The sequence below is a fragment of the Amblyomma americanum genome, chromosome 1 (genome assembly GCF_052857255.1).
Source record: "Amblyomma americanum isolate KBUSLIRL-KWMA chromosome 1, ASM5285725v1, whole genome shotgun sequence".
Lineage (NCBI taxonomy): Eukaryota > Metazoa > Arthropoda > Arachnida > Ixodida > Ixodidae > Amblyomma > Amblyomma americanum.
In genome coordinates this window covers 372,889,490-372,907,937 of record NC_135497.1, presented here as the reverse complement: position 1 = coordinate 372,907,937, position 18,448 = coordinate 372,889,490, and the positions used below count along the sequence as shown (strand labels likewise).

At 46.0% G+C, this 18,448-nt stretch overlaps 1 protein-coding gene across 6 annotated transcripts in view; it reads right to left on the bottom strand.

Moving 5' to 3' along the window:
• The window catches only part of Rel (nuclear factor NF-kappa-B family member relish), a 139,480-nt gene that overhangs the window by 51,356 nt on the left and 69,676 nt on the right, over positions 1-18,448 (bottom strand). The gene's annotated exons all lie outside the window — the stretch shown is intronic.

The following is an 18,448-nucleotide window of genomic DNA, read 5'->3' as shown; positions in this document are numbered from 1 at the left end:
TTGGGTGCACATTACAAAATGTAATGAAAGTGTAATATGATGCAATGTGTGGTGTTCATAGTGAAGAGAGCACATTGATTCAACATAGACCAAGCGAAAGTATTGCCCAGAGGTGGCAGTAGTTGGACACAGCACATGCACCAGCGATAGAGCACACGAGTGTGCTGCTACTGTTGCAACAGCTGTCATGTCAGATGAGTATGGGTGCAAATTCCTATGTGACGAAGGAAGAGAGTACTGTGCACTTACCCTATGTACGCACTTGCTGCTCAAATAAGATTGTACCTAAGGCTCCTTGAATATGCAAGGTGAGGCAAAAGCTTGCCTGAATGGCAAAGGCAGCATTGTGAACGAACCGGTGCAACCAACCTTGTAAAAGCTGCCAAACAGAAAGGTATCTCTTCGGCTGCCGGCACTAACACATACAGTTAAACCTCGATATAACGAAGTCGTAAAAATCGGCACTTTACTTCGTTATAATGAAATTTCGTTGCATCGAAATTTCATACCTAGCATGCGGAAACATTACCAAATCACTTGCCAGTTGTAAGCACTCATCCTTTATTTTCTTTGAAAGTAATCAGTGACTTTCTTTTGCGTCTGCTTTGCAATCAGAGATGGCCTCACACTGCGTTCATAGGCCCACAAGGATTGCATTGCATCTTGCTGGCCAATCGAACTCGCGTGGCGCCGCAGAACATCAATTGCGTCAAGCACTTCGTGGCTGCTCGGGGCATCGTCGTCTTCAGCATCGATATCGCTGCCTGGGTCCTCCTGCATGCTTCCTAGCACATCCTGCACGATGGAGTCGTCGGTAACTTCCTCGGTGGCAACGACGCAAGAGTCTGCGTAGAGGAAGTCTTCCAGAGCGACACCGTCAGGAACGGCCCCGTCACTCTCCAGGCACCTCCATGCTTCTTCAAGGCCGGCTTGATCGCCTTCCTCGCCATCGAACGGAGCCCTTTCATTAGCCTCCGTGCTGTTATTGTCTTCGGAGGCACTCGCTGCTGCTGCCACGCCGTTCTCAAACCCGGTTTTCCGGAAGCAGTTCTTGATAATTTCCTTTGATGTCGCCTTCCACGATGCGGAAAACATCTCTAAGGCTTGAAAAATATCCACCTTAGTGGGGCGTTTTAAGCGGAGATTGAGCAGCAGCTTGTCGATCAACCGGCGACGATACGCACACTTCACGCTGTTGATGACTCCTTGGTCGAGCGGCTGAAGCAGCGACGTGCAGTTCGGTGGAAAAAACCGTAGCTCGACATTGGTAAGCTCTAAGTCGTCGACGTGATGGGCGGAACAATTGTCCACTAAGAGGCACACGCTGCGGCCGCCATTCTTCATATCCTTGTCGAACGCCCGGAGCCAGTCACGGAAGATGTCGCGGGACATCCACGCTTTCGTGTTAGAAGTGTACTCCACTTCCAGTTTCCGAGCGTTTCTGAAGCACTGCGGCTTCTTGCTCTTGCCAATCACAAGCGGCACTCTCTTATCACTGCCATCCATGTTAGCGCACAGCAGAGCAGTTATGCGCAGTTTACTCTGTTTGCCACCATGGCAGCGATCACCTTTCAGTGCTAGCGTCCGATTCGGTAGCATCTGATAAAAAAATCCAGTTTCGTCCGCGTTGTAAACGTCCGATGTCTGGTATCGCGTCAGTATTGCTGGCATTTCCTTCTCCAGCCAACTAGCGGCTTCAGGCGCGTCAGCCGACGTTGACTCCCCGCACAGCAGCCGTCCGACGATCCCGTACCGGGCCTTAAAACGGTGGAGCCAACCACTGCTTGCTTTAATGAATCCTTCTCGAGCAGGCAACCGAAATCCTTTGCTTTTTGCTGCAAAATTGCGCCGCTTACCGGCACATTCTGCGCTCTGGCGTCCATGAACCAGGCGAACACAGCCTTATCTACGTCTTGATACGTAGCAGGCTTCAATCGCTTACGTTGGGCGCTCGTTCCACACTTCACTGAGCTGAGGATAGACTCCTTGGCTTTCAAAATTGTTGAAAGCGTACTCATGGATATGCTGAATCGAGCCGCTACGTCCTTCTTCTTTTCGCCTTTCGAAACTGCGTCCAGAATCGCCTCTTTTTGCTCAAGCGAAAGGGCTTTCCGCTTGCCACTCATGGCGGCGACACACGCGGGCATACACGAGGGCAACCAAAGCAACGCCTGCGATGTATCCAGCACGTGTGGTAGCAGCGAGTGAACAACGCGACAACGCGGACAAAGGAGTACGGCGGCGACGGCGGCCGCGCAAGTGCGCAAGCAATCACATGGGTTGGCAGATCCAATGAGAGACGGGCGTGTGGGGGGGGGAGGAGTGCGCCGTCGCCGGCGACCCAGCAAAAAAAAAAAAATAAAGACGGGCCCGGACGGGGGGGAAGAGAGAGGGTTGCTCTCTCTCTCTCCCACTTGCTGGGAGCGAATTCCACGCGCCCCATGAGGCCCATCCGCGTGGGTTACCCAAGTCACTCACGCTAGCACCGCTTTCCCCGCGGCCGTCATCGTCACGGCGACATTTTCCTTCCGGGTAAATTTTTTTAGGATACGCGACTTCGTTGTAATGAAATTGCAGCAATATTACTTCGTTATGTCGAGGCAAAATATACATGGTTTCCAATGGGGAATAAGTTGAATATGCCTTGTAACTTCGTTATATTGAGGATTTCGTTATATTGAAGTTCGTTATATCGAGGTTTAACTGTATTTCATATCTTAGATGAATGGCAATTGGCTCACTGATAAGTTTGTTTGTTTTCTCTCTGCCTCCTTGCACACCATCTCTTCCAAAAGTTCCCAGGGCATCAAGGCCTCGTTCTGGGCCCTGCAGTGCAGCTTGTGCAAAACCTCTGCAGAGAGAACTTTTCCCACATAGCCTTCCAAAGCTTTCAAGTGCCTGGCCATTACAGGTGCCAGGCAGGAAATCAGGTAGCCTGGGAAATTTTTAAAAGGATGGTGCAAATGAGAGTGGTAGCCAAATGGCCTATGTTAACACCAATTGGGTAGTCACAGTGTGACAGCAAAAGTCGTCTCCACACCACTGTGCACTGTCAACAGTTCTGCTAACAAATATCGCATAGCAGCACTATAAGCCACCAGAGAAAGGGGACGGTGGAAGAAGTGCATCCAAACCAATGTGGGAACACTCAACAAGACGGACTGCCACGCTGTTTGAGCTGTGTTAAACCCCCAACAAATGAAGTGCGGTTATTATCGAAGCTATTTGAATCAGGAGGGTCTTGTACCTTGCTGTCTTAACAGCAATAGTAGGAATGGTGCATATCAATGAGGACAGAAGCAAATGACTGCCTCATTTTTAAGCCCAATTAAGAACGAAGCTTCAGAAAAAAAAAATCTATTTATTCTTGAAATCAACAATGCTATCATTAGCAGCACTTTGCTTTGAAAACTAAAAGAACTTGACAGTTTTCTCGTTGGCTTTACAACAAAACCTTTGCCACAAGAAAGAACTATGTGCTGCAAATCACACACCTGTGCTCACATGCACAATGCATGCACAATGCATTATCACCATTTGCTCCAAATGTCAAAAAGATCGCAACTGGGATGCAAGTATGCTCCTCAGTTTGCACTGCACATGGAAATAGCTGGCTCGCAAAGCAAGAGCTCAAACATCACAACAAACTGGTTCCTGGAAAATATTCGCAGGTATCACAACATCTATCCAACAAAGTGAAAGGTGGCTACGGATGTTTCTGCTCAAATTAGTCGAGGCTGCGATAAAGACAATACCTGCAGTGTGTCCATGTGCAAGTATGAACTGGATCCAACATGGAATGTATTTGGATTGAGCCCTAATTACAAAGCGAAAGCAAATTCTGCTTTGCCTGAACCAATAAGCCTGGCAGAAGGACTAATTTGAGGAGAAAAAAACCGGAACCTACACATCAGCAAATTGAAGTGATTTTTCACTGCAGCACAGAAATGGGAAATGAACAATGCAATGTGCAGAATACAACACAAAATGAACATGGTCAGAGAGCCAAGTCAGAGAAGTAAAATGACAGAGCTATTGCACAAAATCGAAACCACAAACAATTGTCTGCAACAGCAAGAAATATGTCCATCATTTGTGTCACTGATGGAGGGACATTGAAAACAATAACAAAAAAAACACTGTACTTAACAAGCCTTCATTAACACTGAACTGTAAGCCCCAGAAAAGCTCACTTGTTCTGGAGAATGTACATGTCACATGAACTTCTCATTGCACCACTAGTGATGCATGCAAAGCCTGCATTCAGATCTCATAGATTTAAAGGGACACTGAGGAGAAATTGAAGTTGGCTTGTATCGATAGAATACCAGCTCCTGATCACAAAAACGCCACTATTACTGAAAACAAAGCTCTTGTAAGGTAGAAAATAGCAAGAACCAAAATACAGGTATCGCCGCCACAGGCCAATCTCGCAAGTACAAGTGTGGTGACGCCATAAGACAAGAGGAGCCACCTTGGAGGAATTTTTCGTCCTACATGGTTGCGCAAATCTCTGAGGCTGACAAAGGTAGGTTGCGCGGTTCAATATTGAAGGAAGTTTTGTTTTAAAACCAATAGTGCACTTTTATAACACAAGGAAGGCAGACAAAAGACAATCTGAATGTTGGAAGCAAAGAAAACCGATGCTTGGTGGCGCCACAGGCGGCTAGGATAGTTTCCATTTGTTATGGCGCTTCTATGAGCTTTGCGTGCCCCGTGGTTTTGTTTTTGACGCGCCTCGATTTACAAGCGCCGAACAGCAGAGGAACTCCAAGTGCCGCTTCAAGTGCTAGTTAACCTTTGAAGGAGCCTGTTAACGCTTGTCAGATGATCGCCACGGTCGATGAAAAGCTATGATGGCCCGATGGCCGGTGATCATACAAGGCAGCACTTGTGTATTCGCACGCTAGCCCGGCGAAACATTCCCGGTTGTGCCAGTCAACTTCAAACTACTTAACGGAAATCGTTTATTAGGGGCGGAAGACAAGGTACAAGGCAGTTCAAGAAAATTGCTGATGGCCTAGCTCTGTTAGGCCAGGATATACCTAGCGAAAGTGTGGAGATTTCTGCATCAGAAGAGCGCATTCACTAGATGCGCCTTTATTGATGGTTGTAACGTGAGCCGTCGTGGCAGAGTGGTAGCATCTCCGCCTCAAACGCCAAAGGCCCTGGTCCGATTCCGAACCTCAGCACAGGATTTCATTTTTTATTCAATGAGTGATTGGGCGGGGGTTTCAGTGGCTCCCATGGATGCTGCCACTGAATGCGTTGGTTAGTGGTTAAGCGCAGGCTCTGTTAATGCGCGTTTATGCTCCGGCGTAATGCACGCGAGCGCGCTGGACGGCGACGTCACATCGGCCAAAGCGAGACCCTCTATACTCCCACTGCGCTTTACCGCCGACGCGTTCGGCGCACTCTGACCGCACTGGCGGGGAGACTTGGAGAATGTCTCTATTTCGCGCCGAGTGCACCAGCCGCCGCCGGCCCGGCCAGACTGATTCGGCTCCGCGGCGAGGTGCGCGTTGTGATGTAATTCAATAGCTTCGGCAGTTGGGCGGAGCTGTTCTTTTCGAGCTCGGCTAATTTAATCCATTCACAGTACATATCTGAAGGTACATGCAAATGGGCGAGAGTGCCCGATCCAGTGGACCCGTTGGATCTAGCGGAAGCCGTTGAAGCGTCGTGCGCCGGCTTTAGTTTCAAGACGCCAACTTTAAACGCGACCGCCCTTGAGCACCCATCCGATTTTGTGGCAAAAAAATAAATAAATAACTTGGCCCTTGCAACCGTGGGAGACCTCGACGCCACCTGCTGCGCCGTGCAACCGTGCCGTTCAAGGAATCACAATCCGTTGGCCCCAAAGCCCCAGCCAGCCTCCGATGGGCGCAAGGCGCCGACCTTGTCCTGGCCACTTGCGACTCCCCGCACTGGGGTTATGATATTTAGTTTGCAACGGCTGCTCACTGAGGAAGGGGGAAACGACCCGCCAGCGCCTAACCTAACCATGTTCCCTCAAAAGCATCGCACGCTCTGTGGGGCGCTGAAATGCAGGCCGGAGTTTTTGCGAGAACTACGTCGTCAGGTTCGGGAACAGGATCCATTGTAACGCTGGCAAGACGCCGGTGCAAACATAAACGAAGCGATGATAGCGACCCCCGATCATCATTATCAGCCTTACTACACCCACTGCAGGGCAAAGGCCTCTCCCATGTCTCTCCAATTAACCCTATCCTTTGCCAGCTGCACCCACCCTTTGCCTGCAAACTTCTTAATCTCATCTGCCCACCTAACTTTCTGCCGCCCCCTGCTACGCTTACTTTCTCTTGGAACCCACTCCGTTACCGTTAAGGACCAGCGGTTATCTTGCCTTCGCATTACATGCCCTGCCCAAGCCCATTTCTTTCTCTTGATTTCGACTAGGATGTCATTAACCCGTGTTTGTTCCCTCACCCACTCTGCCCGCTTCCGATCTCTTAACGTTACACCTATCATTTTTCTTTCCATGGCTCGCTGCGTTGTCCTTAACCTAAGCTGAACTCTTTTCGTTAGCCTCCACGTTTCTGCCCCGTAGGTGAGTACCGGTAAGATTATGCTGTTGTACACTTTCCTCTTGAGGGAAATTGGTAAACTGCCACTCATGATCTGCGAGAATTTGCCATATGCGCTCCAGCCCATTCTTATCCTTCTAGTTATCTCCCTCTCATGATCTGGATCAGCTGTCACTACCTGCCCTAAGTAGACATATTCCGGCACAATTTCTAGGCTCTCGCTGCCAATTGTGAACTGTTGTTCCCTTGCTAGGCTGTTGAACATTACCTTGGTTTTCTGCATGTTAATTTTTAGACCCATCGATCTGCTCTGCCAGTCTAACTCTTTGATCATGATTTGCAGTTCACCTCCTGAGTGACTCAGCAAGGCAATGTCATCAGCAAATCGCAGATTATTTAGGTATTCTCCATTTATTCTTATTCCCAACTGTTCCCAATTCAGGCTTCGAAATACCTCCTGCAAACATGCGGTGAACAGCATTGGCGAGATCGTGTCTCCTTGCCTGACGCCCTTCCTTATTGGAATTTTATTGCTGACTTTATGGAGGACTATAGTAGCTGTGCAGTTGCTATATATATCTTCCAGTATTTGGACATAAGGCTCTTCTACCCCCTGATTACGCAATGCCTGTATGACTGCTGAGGTTTCCACTGAGTCGAATGCTTTCTCGTAATCAATGAAAGCTATATATAGAGGTTGGTTATATTCTGCGCATTTCTCTATCACCTGATTGATAGTGTGAATATGATCTATTGTAGAATATCCTTTACGAAAGCCTGCCTGATCATTTGGTTGATTAAAGTCTAACGTTGCCCTGACTCTATTAGCGATTACCTTAGTAAATACTTTGTAGGCAACGGATAGTAAGCTGATCGGCCTGTAATTTTTCAAGTCCTTGGCGTCTCCCTTCTTATGAATTAAGATGATGTTTGCATTCTTCCAAGCTTCTGGTACAGTTGAGGTCATAAGGCACTGCGTATACAGTGTGGCTAGTTTTTCTAGCATGATGTCCCCTCCATCCTTTAACAGATCTGCTGTTACCTGATCCTCCCCAGCTGCTTTTCCCCTTTTCATTGCTTCTAAGGCTTTCTTTACTTCATCTTTCGTTACTGGCGGGATGACGCATTGCTGTGCACTGCTGTCTTTCTCATTAGCGCTCTGATTGCATTGGCTACTGTACAGGTCGGTGTAGAACTCTTCGGCTACGTTAACTATCTTATCCATATTGCTAATGACATTGCTCTGCTTGTCTCTTAATGCATACATCTGGTTTTTACCTATGCCTAGTTTCCTCTTCACTGTTTTTAGGCTACCTCCGTTCTTTATAGCGACCCCCGATAGATGCCTTCAACATGCAGCGGCGGTAGCTTTCATTTCGGGAGCTGCTAGACCGCACCGCTAGCCACCAGAAATCACGGAGTCTCCGTTTACGTCATGTTTCACGTCACTCCGTCATGTGACGTCATGAGAGTTCTCCGTGACGTTATAAGAGTTCTCGAGTTTGAATTGGAGCGGCGGGAAAAACTTTTTCAACTTCGAATTCAAATTTCTGTGAAATAAATGCATCTTTCGCTCCCGGACAAGCGGAAACAAAGCCACAAAATGCCAAACTATCAGATTTTGCTAACAAAAAAATTTGATAGGGTTCTCCTCTGTGTCCCTTTAAGCCTATAAGCAACCACCACGAAGGGCAGCACTCATTACATGTTGACTGAAATGATGAGAGCCAGGAAACAAGCTCTAACAGCCTACTGGAAGACCCACACGCAAACATCGCAAATTAGATGTGAACTGTGCACACCAGTCTGCCAAATGAAAGCCAGAGATCCCTGCCCCAAAGAAAAATAGGCTTCTACGAGCACAGAAGCACTCCTGCCGAACACCCTGTCATTCTAAGTGACAAGAACCCTGTTTTGGACTAAGACAACGCATGAGATGAAGAAACCACGACTCATACCACACCTGGAAAAGCAATGCTTACTGCAGGTGATGAGGACAGGTAAGTAATGCCATGCATTTAATTTAGCAAATTTGCTTCGATCCTGTCCCCGGGTGCTTTAACCTTGCAACAATCAACTCAATAACTGCGAGTTACACTGCTTAAAAAGTTGAAATGTTCAGGGCTGAAGGATCCAGAGGCGCTTCAATTAGGCTCGAATCACCAGTGTGTGCTTATCAATGGGGACTGGACATTTCAGAGTGCTGATTGATAAAACTGAGAGGCATTCGTTCTTTTTATTTTTCCATATCATTAACTGCTCTTTGGTGTTTTTAGCGCTTTTAGAGAGCTGTAGCTGCTCACAAGGATATGTAACACTGAAAGTGAGGTCATGCTGTCCCCTACCTACTACATACAGAACATGCACACGCATGGCCATGCAATGACTAGCCTTTTCCTAAAGCTGCTGAAGCGTCAAATAAATTAACTAGGCCGATATTTTGGGGTGTATCAAATTGGCAAAGTCCAAAATAGGAGCAGTTTTCGCAATTGCTAACACTGAAGACAGATTGGAAAACTTTCTCAAATCTAACTTCAACTCACCCAAACTCCTGAATGCACTGCATGTCGTAGTAGCATGCCCAGTGGAAACCTGCACTTTAAGCATTCAATTTGACTGTCTTAAGTAGTGCACAGTGATGGCTGGTGTGCACAAGGAAAATTTTCATCTACTTGCTCTGCCTGACTGAAAACAATTTGTCATGCCTTCTTTTTCTTTTCTGCTGCAGTCATTCAGCCATCACATATCCTTCGTGCAGACAGCGAATGGAGTTGCAATCCATGGCACAAAACTGAGAATACTTGCCATTGCAACAGAGCAAACGACAATGACATGTTAAGAAATGTTCACAATGGCAGTGCTGTAAAGTATATCTACAATCAAACCCCACAACAATGAACACTGCTGCAACAAAATTTCCACTACAACAAATTATTTCCGATTCACTGTCAGCAAACCATAAAACCTAACTCAATTAATTTCCCCCCACAATGACCATTTCGTAGCGGGGCTCCACTTCAACCAATTTTTTTCAAAGTAAAAGTGAACCTGAAAATTTACTCTGCAATGTAAGAAGCATAAGGCCACCAATTCGTTTATTTTTGCACATCCAAAGATGCCTACAGAGTTTAATATCTTGTTAGGTTTCGCCAAAAACAGCCATTAAAGTCAGTATCCACTTCAACTAGCAGTGCTCATATACCCTGCAGATCTGCATGATCATGCACCATGCATGAAAACGTGTGCCTGCATCGCTCCTGCACATGCTATGCTGTGCAAGCTTGTGTAGTAGGTACGGTTCGAGGAATTTGTTTCAGTCGTGCCTTTCTTCCTTAACGTGCAAAGAAAGGAAGCAGCGAACTGAGTGAGACCCTGAATGCTTTAACATGGCATGGTTCTTTGAGGCAAGGACCACACACATGACACGAAGCCCTTCACAGCATTGACTCTTTCATCACCGATGCAAACCAGTGCTTCACTTCCCCTCATCTTATTTGAGTTGCAAAGTGAAAATATTAAAAAACCTCCAGCTTCAAGGCTATGCTCGGTACCTCAAAGCCTAAGCATGAAAGTGAGTGCTGGCAAAAAACACTTGCCGTTAGGGGTGTGCGAATATTCGAAATTTCGAATGTGAATCGAATATGTTTGACATTCGATTCGTATTTATATTTGAAAATTGTTATTCGTGAATTTCCGAATATTCGAAAATTCCCGACTACTCGCCAGCGATCTTAAAAATTGCAGGAAAACAATACAGAGGTGCTATCCCCTTTCTTCTCCGCCGTTTATCACACGGACCGACCGCATACCGACGCCGCAAGGCTTCACCTCGTGATAATTTCCCCAAGTGGGCTTTCCCACATATCACCCGTGCTACGAACAAGATGGCCGACGGCCCGCTTCGAGCAATCGCAACGCGAAATCGCGCTTTTCTTTTTAATCCTTCGGTAATACGTTACATATTTAACGCCCACATCCGAAGAATGCGTCCTGTCACCTTCATAACTCTCCGAGCGTGACTTCCGCCATCCCGTTTTGTAAACTACGCTATGCGGAAAAGCCTACTTGCGGAATGCCGCGGGAGCCTCCTGAAGGGGCGCGGAAGTCACAATAGGGCAAGCGATTGCGTCAAAATCTCGCCTACTGCATGGTGCATTGTAACCTGCACACCTCTTTAGCGGGCGTAACGGCAGGCGTGGCAACAATCGGAAGGCCTCTGCCGCTAGGGAAAAAAAAATAGCCTGGCTGCGTAGTTTCGGTTTCTGAGCTTTACCGTTGCTGCGTGGCAACTTCAAATGTCGACCCGCGCATTCGCCGATAGTCCAATCCCAGCTCCGCGCGGCTTATTTCTTTTTCCTTTTTAGAAACCGCCTCGCCGCCCCGACGCCAGTGTGTGTTCCCCGGTCCCTTGCTTGCACTCCAGCACTCTTCCAGCACCCCAAAACGGGTGGCTCGTCACGGGCTTACAGGTGTTAGCGCGATGGAGCCGCCTCATAAGGCCTTACTGCATCTTCAGCATTTTCGGCAGCATTTTTTTTCCGTGGGCGGGGGGGGGGGGGGGGGGCAATTTTATTAACAAAGGCATTCGGATGAACCGGGCATTTCTTCCGGTCCCTTGAACTCCGAATGAATGAGGTTTAATAGTCATGTTATTTTTTTGTTGCCGGTCTTCGTCATTTTATGGATTTTGTTTTCCATGACGTCATTACATTTTGGATACTGTTATGCTGTCTAATCAAGTAGTATACATTTCTGTGCACATCATGTTTTTTTATATGGTACTGAGGCAGTCTAGTTTTGTTTATTTTAGTTGCAAAGACCGTACACTATTTTGAAAAAAAATAAGGGCAACGATGTTTGCTTGCTCATTGTTTTCTGAAATTTTTTTTGTACTGAACAGATATTCGATATTCAATTCGATATTCGAAGCCATTTTTTCTTCATATTCGTATTCGATTCGTATTCGAAAATTTCATTATTCGCACACCCCCACTTGCTGCAAATACAGTGGCTGTTCTCGTTAATCTTCTTCGCCAACTCTGCCTTCCCGTAGTGGGCCCTCCATATGGCTGGCGTTGCGCACTTTCCAACTTTCCACTGTAGCATGGCTTTCCTATTCAGGCTAGGCCCAATTGCATGCACTCGACAATTCTGCAGTGCTGCCGCTTTCAAGCACTCAGCACATCGAAAGCAGCTGCCTGCCAGGAATGGCATGACATTGGCCAATATACAGAGAGATGTGATGGCATAAAAGTGTAAGAATATGCAGGAAACTATCGACCGTTTCTCCCAGCTGCTTAGCAATTAAGAAGTTCGAAGAGTGATTTTTTTTTTCTGCTGCTTTTTGGATGCTTAAAGTATCCTAGTAGGGCCCTGAGCAATCAGTCAGCAATATCTGCAAGACCAGGTTGCGATGCAACAGAGCGACAGAGTATGGCGGAAATCGTATCATGACACTGATATTGGAGCACCAAAGTGGTGAAAGCTGCCAAAGCTGACTGTTTTATCTGTCATTGTTTCAAGCTGATTTCACAACGACAAAATTTCAGCCTAAAAAAAATTTTTCGTGGGTCTCATCGGCTTTGTTGTAATAGGGTTTGACTGTATATCCATAAGCTTACACGAAAATTTTCAGCACATAGCATAGCAAAGCGACATGCTGAAGAATGCAACACACAGATATAACATGCAACCACTCGTAATAAGAGCAACACTCCCTCAACAAACTATGTACCCTGCAAGCAGCTCTTCCAATGAAACATGCACATGTCGGGAATGGACAAATGTAATGTCCTACACTGTGTGATAGAGCTAAGGTTTGTCCACAACACCTGGCGCAGGATAAACAAGGAGCTTGCGGCCAAAAGCATTGCTGCAGTGCAAAAAAAGTGAACATGAAGCACCACTTGCAACTCCTTCTCTCTGCACGCCTGATGAGCAGCTATCCCCTCTTAACACAAAGAATTATGCAGACGTTGCATTTCCACAAAAAACGAAGTGTTTGCGAATGCATGCATACACACACCCACAAGTCTGCCTCATTCCTGTGATTCTCTATGGGTGCGTACGCCCATCATGTCTCCACTGCACTGCCTTGCACAGTCTCCACGCCCAATGCCAAGGTGCTGCTCTCACTCTCACATCAACAAACACCAGCAAGCGACATGTGCTCAGTATATGTACAAGATTGAAATGACTGCAACCGAACTATCCACTACTTAATCCTTCAACAAAATACTGGCTACGTTAATCAGCATTGTGCAAAACTAGGCATGGGACAGATTACACTGGCACTGTGCTCTCTGCACCAGAATATAGTACAATGAAACCTGCACGCTTAGTGAAACCAGGACATGTATGATCAGCAGAAGGAGGCTTGGCATATGTTCAGGTTTTGCCGCTCTGCCTAATGCAAATTTATCTCTGTAACAATCTAACAACTACCAAGCCTCACAAGGTATCAAGTTTTTCACATGTTACCAACAAGAATTGAGGGTTTTTTTTTCATGCCGGAAGCCAACCAGAGGCATTTTTGACAGGGTTAGAACAGTGAACTAAAGATGGATGCCAATATTTCTAGAAGGGATGTAAAAAAAACTCCTGGTATGTTCTGTAAGACCAACAGATTTAGCATGGGGTACACAAAGCTCATGCAAGTTCCTTTAAGCTGCAAGCTAATCGGTGCAGAAAAGGTTTCTCTGTCTCGTGAAAATATGCAGTTGAAGACAACCTTTTGAAAAGGCCAGGCTGCACAGACTTGGTCAAGCTGCCTTTAAAAGGCCAGAAATAAAACAAAATAAAGGAGCTAAATACAAAAATGTAGAAGTATCGCAGAGCAGCTCTTAGAATTTTACAATGAAAGAGAATGCGTTATCACAGTGCTTGCCTATCCAGCTGTAACAGCTGACATTCATCTTTCTCCCCCATGAGCAATACTGCTCACGGGGCACAGGCGAGTTGAGAGGGGTGTGGCTGCAGCCTTAGAATCGCTAAGCGCTGTTACGTAAAGGTGAATAAACACACGAAGGGGCCTGCAAAACTCGCTGTGGAATGCGGATAAAACAGCACCAGAAACAGACTGGATATTCTACCAGAAAAACTTATCTCTAAAATTATACTCTCTAGGTCGTAAACACACACATATATACATATATATTTATGCATGTAAGTATGCATGTATCCCATTCGCTTGACGAAAAATACCTTGCGGGTGAAGTAGTAAGCTACCCTCTGTATGGCCTCAGGTTGCAAAATTCTAAGGCTTTACAAATAAGCAATAAATAACGAGAAGCTAACACACAGATCTCTGAGAAAAAAGTGTGTTTGAAAACATACTGGAGATCAAATGTCTGGAGAAAACGAAAGCCACCCGTAATTACTAGTAAGACCAGAGCGCTAGTAACCACTCTAATGCATTTTTTTTACTGGCCCGGTCTCCTCAAAAAATTTAGCACGGCTAATTGGAAATATCAGAACTGTTTCACAACATAGAAACAGACCAAAGTAGCCCAAGGAAGGACGGCACGACAGGCTAGCGATAACCAAATGCAGCAACCACAAACGTATAGTGAGCATCAAATGAAATGCAAACGGGGTAGCTGGACACAAAAAGGACACAAAAATGATAGCTCCTGGAGAATTAAATACAGGTGACATTTGTGAATGTTCCACAGAGCGGTATTCGTGTCATCGAAGTGAAAATCAAGTGTGCTAGTATTCAGACTCCCTCAAATAAAATCTTCTTGTCTAGCTCTTCCCATTTTAAATGTCTCGTTCACGTTTAATTTGAGGCTGACAGTACAAGTTACTGACGGTACCACTGACGAACCTTTCGATTAAATGTAAAGAAGCAATACATTTACTGTGGCTGTGCCACATGAGTAATAAGAAAGAACAATTTCTTGTTGTACTCAAATCACTTCAAAGATGTGGGGAAAACATATTATCCAGTAAAATGCAAGACTCAGATGATCCAAAGCCACTAAAATTTCAAAAGCAGCTCAAGAATGAAGTACAGCTGCAATGGAAAAAGGTTACCAGAAGTGACTCATGACTGGTGCGAAATAATCTCCACTCATGGCACTGTTCACAAAAATGCCAATAACAAGAATACTCAATCTCACGAAAGGTTCAAAAGAAAGTCATCACTTGCAAGTTTCTTTTTTTTATTTTTCGGTCACTTGTGCTCACCTTTTTCCACAGCAGCTGTACAAGAGTATACACTGATGCTCACTTTTTAATAATGCTGATCTGCGCTTATTGGTGGTAGGCACTATGAGGTTCTCTAGTGTTTGCATGAGCATTTTCGCTGCTTTTAGTGCACAAGGAACCCCGCAGCGAACCAACCCTGCCAACAGCAAGGGTGGCAGAAGCCAGGATCCAGACTTCTTTGCCACTGCCATCATATTCCCGCAGCGTGCCCACCAGGCTCAGTATGCTTGTGTCTTAGCGCATCAGAGTCATTTTCAGATGCTTGCCCCATCACAGTTATGCACTGTGGAAAAGCCTCCGCACTTTTGCTTGTATTTAGCACCCCTTCTGTTGGTGGTAAACGTACCGTATGGTATCAAACATACCAACCATGTTCTACTGTAATCTGTCACACAGCACAGCAGGCCAAAGTTTCTGCTGAAGTAGAACAAAATATTTTAGGACAATTCAGAAAGCCTAACTGTGGTGGCTGCTTCCATTTTTAAAACTCCCTTGGAACTCAGTATTACCTTCTTGTTTGTAGTTTATGCGTGGCAGCCATTTCTTGCACCCAGCTGATCGAAACCAAAGCCCAACCACGCTGGTGAGCAGAGCCCAGGTTTGTTAATAAAAAAAAAAACAACAATCTTGCAGTGGGCTTTCAGATACTACAATACACAGTGTGCTTCTAGCACCTCAAAAATGAAACGCAAGGTAAACCTGTGCAAACCTATTGCAGACGACTGCAATGTGCATAATAAGCAAAGAGGCTCGTGATAGCTTTTTTTCAGCAATGAACCACTTCTTCAGGCAAGAACACACAACATTCCAATGTCAGCATCATGACAGAGAATGACACTTGATGATGGGGAGCTACCAACACCATCTTTTCTGTGCATCTAGATGTAGGATGGCTTAAATGTGACCGCCGTAACCAACGATACATTCAAGCTCATCACCTTGAGCTAGCAGAAGTGATGTGTATATCTGTCTACTGATAGCTGAAGAGAAAGCCACTTGTGCTGAATGCAGTTACGCAAAGATGACTCACGATAGCACCGAAATACTGCTGTGTTGCTCACAGAAATCAGGTTCAGTGCTTTTGCTGGCCAAGCAGCTGACTTGTACATGCTCACATTTCACACAGAGGTGGAAATTGACGGTGAATTTTGCTTAATTCTACAATTGTTTGCGTGCTGTATGTACCGTATTTACACGATTTAAGTCGACTCGAATGCAAGTCGACCCCCCCCCCCCCCCCCCCCCCCAATCACATTTCTGAAAAAAAAAAAAAAAAACTTGGAGGTCGTTTAAGCTTAGCCTTTAATAATAGAACGTGACAGCACTATCCTGCAGCCTCCGCTTATCGCCAGCCGCTATTGGCTGCCGCGCGCGGGAATGCCCGTGAGCACTTGTGGGCTACAAAACAAATATTTTAGCCACTGGACTACTCGTCCACACTTGCGCATGATTGCTGCTGCGGTCCCACAGCTCGTCATTCTAACATCGTCGTGCAGCGAAATCCCGCACTTCGCAAGCAAATGGCCACATCACGACATCGCGTGGAAAAGCTGAAAATTTTGCCGGTGGGTACCCAGCGGCACTGTGGCTGCATGAGACTAATTCGTCGGCGGTATTAATTTGACACTGCATGCGCAAAGGGTCGCCCGCTCGGTGGCGGCGGCGCCTCCGCTCGCCACTTCACTCTAAGCTTGTCAAGCCCTTCGTGCGCTTCGAGTAACGCAGCTTAAAATGCATGCGTTTGGGTCGGGACCGGAAGAAATTTATAATAAAGCGATATTTCGAGTAACGCGATTTCGTTATAACGAGGGATTACTGTAGATAAAATGGGAAAAAAACATGTTCAAAGCTCACCCCCCCCCCCCCCCCTCTCTTTTGGAACCCACCATTCCACAACATTTTTCTGCACTTCGGCTGGACACTGTCCAGTCAGGTGCCCACCTGCTACGAAGGGTACGGCTGGGGCATCATCATCATAACGAGAACTTTATTGGTAACAACAACATAACATTGGTAACTAGGGGTGTGCGAATATTGAAATTTTCGAACACGAATCGAATACGAATATGAAGAAAAAATGGCATCGAATATCAAATCGAATATCGAATATCTGGACAGCACAAAAAATAAATTCAGAAAAGATAAACAAGTAAACATTGCTGCTCATATTTTTTTCAAAATAGTGTATGGCCGTCGCAACTGAAATAAACGAAACTAGACTGCCTGAGCACCGTATAAAAAAAAATGATGTGCGCAAAAATGTATACTACTTTATTGAACTGCATAACAGTATCCAACCTGTAATGTGGTCAGGCAAAATATCGCTTTATTTTAAATTTATTCCGGTCCCGACCCAAACGCATGCATTTTAAGCCGCATTACTCGAAGCACACGAAGGGCTTGACCCGCTTAGAGCGAAGTAAAACCTCATTAATTCAGAGTTCAAAGAACCGACAGAAATGCCCAGGTTATTTGAAGGTTGTTTTATAAAATGCCCCGCGGCCCCGAAAAAAAAAAACTACCGAAAATGCGGTAGTCTTATGAGGCGGCCCTATCGTGCAAACACCTGTAATCCCGTGATGAGCAAAGAGTTTCGACGTGCTGGAAGACATCGCGAGATAAGCGAGATGGGAACGTGCATTGACGTCGGAATGGCGAGACTGTTTCTGAAAAAGGAAAAGAAATGACAAGCGACTTGTCAGTCAGCGTCTGAAAGCGGCACGGTGCTGAGATTGGACTACTGGCGAATACGCGGGCCGACAGTTGCCATTGCAACGGGCGAGTGGCCAAGCTCAGAAACCAAAACTACGCGGCCAGGTTATTTTTTTTACCTAGTGACAGGGGCCCTCCGAACATTGTCACGCCTGCCGTTAGGCCCACTTAAGAGGTGCATGGGTTACAGTGCACCATGCAATACGCGGGATTTTTACAGGATCGCTTGCCCTGTTGTGACACCTCGACTCGCCCCTTCGGGAGCCTCACGTGAAATTCCTCAAGTAGGCTTTCCCGCATAGCGTAGTTGACCAAAACAAGATAGTGGTGGTGACGCTCAGAGAGTTAAGGTGACAGAACGAATGCCATGGGTGTGGGCATTAATTAGATTACATATTACGGAAGAATAAAAAATAAATGCACTTTCGCGCTGCAATTGTTAGAAGCAGGTCGTCCCCCATGTTGTTCGCAGCACGCATGGTATGTGGGAAAGGCCACTTGCGGAATTGCGCACAAGGTCAAGCCTAGTGGCATCGGAATGTGATCTGTCCACGCGATAAACGATGGAGAAGAAAAAGAACAGGGCCTTTATATTGTTTTCCTAGAGCTTTAAACTCTATATTCAGATAATTTGCCCAGATACTGCGCTTCTGCAACAATCAGATTTATGAAAGTCTGCGCGGTATACGATCGCTGCCGAGTATTCGGGAATTTTCGAATATTCGGAAATTCACGAATATCATTTCTCGAATACGAATATGTTCGAACCGAATATGAAGCATATTCGATTCGTATTCGAAATTTCGAATATTCGCACACCCCTATTGGTAACATAATCTCTGCAGACTTAAATAATTCTGACTGAATCAAGCAAGCACTGCACCACCTATGTCACACTTTAAGCAAAATATGAGCAAGGACAAGCCAGGATTACATGCTCCATGTCCATGGTCCATGTTACAAGCCAGGTGATGTAA